Genomic DNA, 6,388 nt, shown 5'->3' with positions numbered 1-6,388 from the left:
CACCTGAAACTGAGCATCCAGTTAATTGCCTGTTCCAAAGCTCACTCGTGTGTCTGACAAGAGGTTACACTGACCTTTCTTACTTTTCAAGTGTATTCTTTATCTATAAAGTGCAGTTAGAAAAAGGTATGAAAATCTAGGCATGAACACTGGGTGCTGATGTGCACACAGATAAAGTAATGCTTTCAGGTTGTAACGGGCAACATCACGATGGAAATAATTAAACAGGGTTTTGGACTGGAAAAATGAAACATGCCTGGTACCAGTCCAGGACTTTTGTTGCTGCTTCAAATGTTTGTTGGGTGCAAGCATCAGAGGGATTAGCCCATTAGAGCTGTTTAGATATTGGTGGCTGTGAATTTGTTATTAGCATTGATTGTTTTTAACAGAGCAGCTGGAACCTGAAATGTATTTTCCAGCAAATAGCTCAGCCATGAATAATTTACAGCGCCGGGTCAGATGTGGACAAGGGCTTGGCACTGGGCTGGGGCGCGGGGAGAGGAGAGCGGCCCATCCTGAGAAACCGGCACAGATTGGCGATGTACTTTTTTTTTTTCTTTTTTTTTCTTTCCTTTTTTTTTTTTTTTTTTTTTTTTAGGAAGTTGTTTGGCGGATGTTTGCATGCCGGCGGCTCGCAGTGCCCAGCGCTAGGTCTCTGCTGCGTGCAGCTTTGCTGGGGGAGCCCCGCTGGCTGCTCTCAGCTGCCAGCCGCAGGACTGAGGGTGAGGTTCACGTTTGAGGCACGGGGCAGCGAGAGGTGTCTGTCTGTCTGTTTTCCACTTAACTGATGAAGAACACTTTAAAGGGCGAGAAAAATCGCTGTGTTGGATCAGCTTTGTAAGTGATGGGGGAAAAAGCTTTGCCAGCACTCGCCACATCTCCCGGGCCTTTGTTTTTCCGATTTGTGGTGGGTACCGGTCCCCTAACACCGCTTTCCTAGAACAGGAGGAAACGCGCAGCCGCGGGGCGATGCAGGGCCGGGAGCGGTGACCGTGGGGCAGTGCTGCGCCCCGCGCTGCTCACGCCGCCTGCGCGGGGATGTGAAGGAAGCCGGGAAGAAAGCGACACCCACCAGGATTTGCACATTCCTGGGAAAAAGCTGCCCCTGCTGCCGCTGATTGACTCTGCGGCCAGCGCGTAGGAGCAGGGTCGGGGCCCGGGACCCCACGGTTGTGTCGGGTGGAAAAACGCAGCCCGGGAAGCAGCTGCGGTGTGGCCTGAGGAGTCTCCTTTGGGGGTTGCGTTTGCGTTATCGTTTCACCCAAAACGAGAGCGCTGGTAACAATTCACTGTTTTATTTTCACCGTTGCTGTAGACACTGTCGTCAAGTCACGGAGTTTGCCGTAAATAAGCCTGCAGTGTGAAATGACGTTTCTTTTTTCAGCACATCACTTTTCCGCCTCCTTTTCCAATCCTCTCGTGCATTTATTTCGGGAAGAAGCTGTTGAGAAAGGCAGTTCAGGAGCGCTGGCTCGCCTCGGAGGTTGGAGCGGACGGGAGGGCGTAGCTAGCCGAGATGCCGGCGCGCCCGAGTGGCGCTCCCAGGTTTCCGGGGTGGGCGTGTGCCGGCCTTCCCCGGCGGTGCCCGCGAGCGCCGGCCGCTTCCCCGGCTGGGGAAAGCCGCCGCGCGCTTCCCTAGCTCTGCTCTGCCTTGGCGCGAGCCCGACCCTCGGCGCGGCTCGCAGCGAGGCGGAGCGGGTGTCGCCGCCGGGAGCACGCGGCGGCGTTGCAGAAAGCAAACGCGGTCCGAGCGGCTTGATTTATCTGCCTGCTCCAGCCCGGCAATTAATCCTGCTTCTGCGAGGCAGGACCGGAGCAGCAAACACGCGGCGCTGCCAGATCGGCGCTGATAACACATTCCTCCCTCTCGCCACCCGCCGCTAGCACGGATGCCGGCCCGGGAGCCTATTAAGGAATAACCTGCGGCGGAGCGGAGCCCGGCGGCGGAGCGGAGCCCGGCAGGCGGCTGACGTTGGCGGCGGAGCAGCGGCAGGTGCCTGGGGCCAGGCGGGCGGGCGGTGGGAGGGTGCCGCGGAGAGCTTGCAGAGCGCTGCTCTAACCTCGGTTTTCCTCCAGACCGCTTTCAGCTGTGCCGTTATTGGGATAACGGGAGAGCGCAAGCGGCCCCCCGTGTCGGGCTGTTGCCCCCGCGTGGTCGTGCCATGGCCGAACCTTCACCTCAGGCCACAGGCAAGCGGTGCCCCTTCTCTTAATTCCTCGCCCCTGTAAGCTGGGACTATATTTATCCCAAGCCTCGAGGGTGCTAGGAAGCATAGCTACAGGTAGGAAACTTTGCAAGAGGAACCCGGGCATGGCCTCGGTGTCCCCTGTTGGTGGCGTCTGCTCTGCGCTGGCACCTGCTGCGTCCCCAGCCGGTGCCTCAGGGAACTGCTGCTCTCGTGACGTGAAACGGTCCCCAGGAGGAGCGCCCGCTTGTACGCTGCGTTGCTGACCGGGGCTCTGCGGCTGGCTTTTGATGAAACTTCTCTATGTCTAAAGAGAAAGAAGTATGCTGAACCCGTGGTCTCTTCTGCAAACCTTTCTGCTTCGGTCGAGTGCAGTCGGTGGGTTAGTGTGGCTATTTTTTCATCTGGATTTGTGTCTTTTATGCGTGTCTTGCAGTTAGGGACTGAATTTTTTTGTGTATTTTAATATGTGTGAATTAAAAAGTAGTCACTGGAAACATTGCATCCAATTTTGAGAGATGCTGTGATCTTGATAAGCCAGGGCTGAGAAGCGGTCGGGGAGCTCTTAGCACAGAAAACGGGGCTTTCGGTATCAAAATGCAAAACCTCGTCAAATCGGTACCTGAGCACAGAGATGAGACGGAGACTTTTTCCACTCGTAGTATTCCTGTTGGTTATTGTCTGCAGGTTGCATCAGTGTAGCCGGGTTGTCCGAGGAACGGGAGTGTTTTTAGGCTGTGTTTTGAGCTGAGGCGCGAGTGAGGAATTTCAGGCGTGCTCTTGGGGCTGTGTCTCCCGTGGCACAAGTCTACATGTCTTTCTGCCTTCTGGACGCCACTTTATACATCCCTCGGGCGTTCAGGGACATCGGGAGGCCGATACAGGCAGCACCGCGGGCCATGGGGTGCTGCCCAGCCGTCTCCTTGCTTTGGCAGCTACCTGGCCAGAGCTGCCTCGTCCCGAAGGACGTACAGAGGCAGCAAAACAGATTGTGCTACGCTGAAAACATTGGTTTCCAACACCATGCATGTGCAGCAGTGCACAGGAAGGGCAACGTGTCTGTATGTGGGAAACATCTCTGATGGGCAAATCCGTGGCCGGAGATGCAAGCAATGGGAGCGTGCCTACACTGAACGCCGAGGCGTTGCCCCGCTGCTGCTGCTGCTGGGTCATCTTCTAGCGAGCTGCAGCGCTTCCTAGAAGGTTGCAGGATTGCAAAACCGCTCGGGAAGCATCGGGGCCTGTGGCGTGAAATACGGCTCTAATGAAAGGCGACGGCATTGGCTTCCACGTGGCTACAGTCGATGCATCGATGCGCAGAGGGCAAAGGCTTTGGCAGGAGGCTTGGGATGATTAACGGGCGCACACGTGCCTTGCGTGTTGGTGAAGCTGCCGGAGCCTGCTCAGCCCGCAACTTCATTCACTGCAAAGGCTGAAAGAGTCGCCCTGTGACCTGCGGGGTGTTTTAAGCATACATAGCTAGCAGGTTGGGGATTGCAGGCTGAGAGACTCCCGCTGAATTAACCAGGACTGTGTCGGGCCTCGTGGCTTTTACGTGGTGTGGTTGATGGTTGGCGACCTGAGGGCGGGTTGGAAAGCAGTGGCGCACTGGTGGCACTCGGTAACTTCTTCTGTCATGAGCCCTTAATGCCGAGAATAGATATGCCAAGCGTTGCTTACCCTGTTGAACCCTGAATAAAGGCCAAGCGAGTTATTTATAGCACAAAAGCTGTTTTTCAGGTTTGGAAGCCCGTTGCCGCAGGCTGCGCCCTGTGCCGGGCTCGGGGCCTCGCGAGAGCGTGGGCAGCGCCGCATCGCGCGGCTTTGCGGGCTAAGCTGTGTCCTGCACCGGAGCACCGTGCAGTGCTGCGGGCACGGCTCCCGTGGCTCCGCGGCCGGCCAGGACCCTTGCGGCGGTGCCCACCACGGCCCCTCGCGCCCGTGGGAGCGGGGCAGGCTCTTCCCGAGGGAGCCCGGGGGCTCCTGGAGCCGCTCGTGTGCCAGTGGGCACCTTTGGAGCCGAGCGTGTATCTGCATCCTCTGCAAAGCTGAAACCTTGCAGCCCAATGTAAGAAAACGTAATAACTTAATTTTCCGAAGATTTCCCCCCACCGCCACCCTTCCAAAAGCGATGCCTTTGGTTTAAAAAGAAAAGGAAAAAAAATCCATTTAAAACAAGAGACCAATGAATATGGTAGCCCTTCCTCTTTTGCAAGTTAAACACCTCATCTTTCCTTGGAGAACAGCTCTAAATCATTTTATTTGCAAGCCCTAAGCAGGAATTTGTATTCATGGTAAGACATTTATTGAGTTAATTTATTTAAGGCTGGGGCATAATTTCTAATAATGGAAGAGTCTCTAGGCCCAGTGAAATTGTCTCCCTGATAGGGCATTAATATTTTAAGGGATTATAGTTCTCTGTCAATTGATCTGTGTCTTTTAGGGAGTAGGTTAGCAGTTATTGATGATCACTCATATGAAGGATTATCTTAAATAAAGCCAGCGCTTTGCGGTCCGATGCCTGCCATGGGGCTGCGTCTCGACTCCGGGCGGGAAGGTGTTTCGGCTACTGGGCAAATAAATATAAATGAGATGGGAGGGAAATCGGAGCGCGAGCCTGCAGGGTGGCAGCTGCTCCCTGCTCCTGGGCTGGGAGCGCGGCGCAGGCGTTGCGCTTGATAACCTCCCGTGCCTACGGGAGTCTGGTGGCCGGCAGTTTCCCAAAGGCTTTCAGGTAAAATTAGGGCCTGATCCGAGTAAGGAGATGTTGGCCTGTAGTCTGAAGGAGGTTTGTTCATCCTGGCAGATATTCCCATCTTTATTGATTAAAATGAAAGGACAAATAACTGGACTTCTTGATGCCTTGGTTCCTCCATGGTAGGGTGTGGTGGGCTGTCTGCAGGTAGATGGCCAGACAGAAGTATCCATCTCGGCTTTATAACGTTTTATGCACCCGAGTTTATCCGTGTGAGGTCATCCTGCCAGGAGGCATCGGCTTACATTAAAAGCAGCACAGAGGAGAGGAGGCGATGTGACATCTTGGGCAAATACCTTTGAGGTATTTGGGCTAAAGCTAGGCTTAAGGGGGTTAAAGCCAGGCTACTCCTGCAGGAGATGATTTTTCCCGAGACTAAATGCAAGGCAGCTTAAACCCCCTGAGCCCGGTGATGGGTCCTGGAGCAGGGGGGAGGGCTTCAGTTCAAATCCGGTTTTCTTAGAGCCAACTGCTGTGGGCAGATAAGTCATAGTTTGTTTTCAAGTACCGTGTCTCCTTTTAATTCCCGTCCGGAGGTGAGTCTTTCCCCTGTAACAAGCTCTTGGCGTCTGCAAGGCCACGCAGTTCATAGTGGCACGGGAACCAGCCTGCCCCTCGTTCCCGGCCAGATAACCCGGCCGTGCAGAAGCATTGCGGCAGCTATAAAAGTGGTATAAAGAAGCCTAAATTCACATGAAGCTGCAGTGCTGCCCTGTGGGTGCGCTCCCTGGCTTCGAGTATAAGCTTTTATTTATTCATGTATAAATTATTCCTCTTAATGCAATAAGTAATGTAAAAGAATACATCCACCAGAAGCTAAATTCTGCTCCGAGTCAAACGCTAGCACTTGGTGGCTCTGTGCGCATGGCTTCATTGTGGATATTGAATATTTATTGAGAAAAATGAATGTGGCATGGAAGGCCATGCAGTCACAGCGCGGTTTAGGCTGAGCTGGCTGCAACAGCAAAATAAACTTGTGGGTAAAGAATGGTCTGTGGAGGCGTTGGAGACGTTACGTGGCCTGTTCTCCCTTGACGCTTGCTGCGGAGAGCAACGTTTCACTACCCTACAGAAATTCAGACTAATATATATATATATATGTGAGATGAGGGATTGTGTCTGAACTGTGCTCCTTGGGGCGCTGTCGGGGATTTTTCCTACGTACTCATTTGTCAGCGTGTTGTCAAGCCTTCGGTTGATGAGTTGCTGGCATCTCTCCTCGTCCTTATTCCCTTCTTTAGATGGCTTTGCATCCCTTCCCCTTCCTGGTCTGCCGTCGCCGAGCCTGGCGGGCCAGGACAAGCATCCCGGCAAAGGGATCGAATCCTTGGAAGCTTCTAAGAAAAATTTCCCACTTTTACTGTGGACTTTCTGGCTAGGAATAATTTTTTTTGTGTGTGTCTGCTGTAAAAAAGTTGCCTTTCAGTCTATCCACTGTGCCCTTGGG

Source organism: Apteryx rowi, unplaced genomic scaffold (genome assembly GCF_003343035.1).
Source record: "Apteryx rowi isolate R43461 unplaced genomic scaffold, aptRow1 scaffold_18, whole genome shotgun sequence".
In the NCBI taxonomy this organism is placed as follows: Eukaryota; Metazoa; Chordata; class Aves; order Apterygiformes; family Apterygidae; genus Apteryx; species Apteryx rowi.
This window is presented reverse-complemented; position numbering follows the sequence as displayed.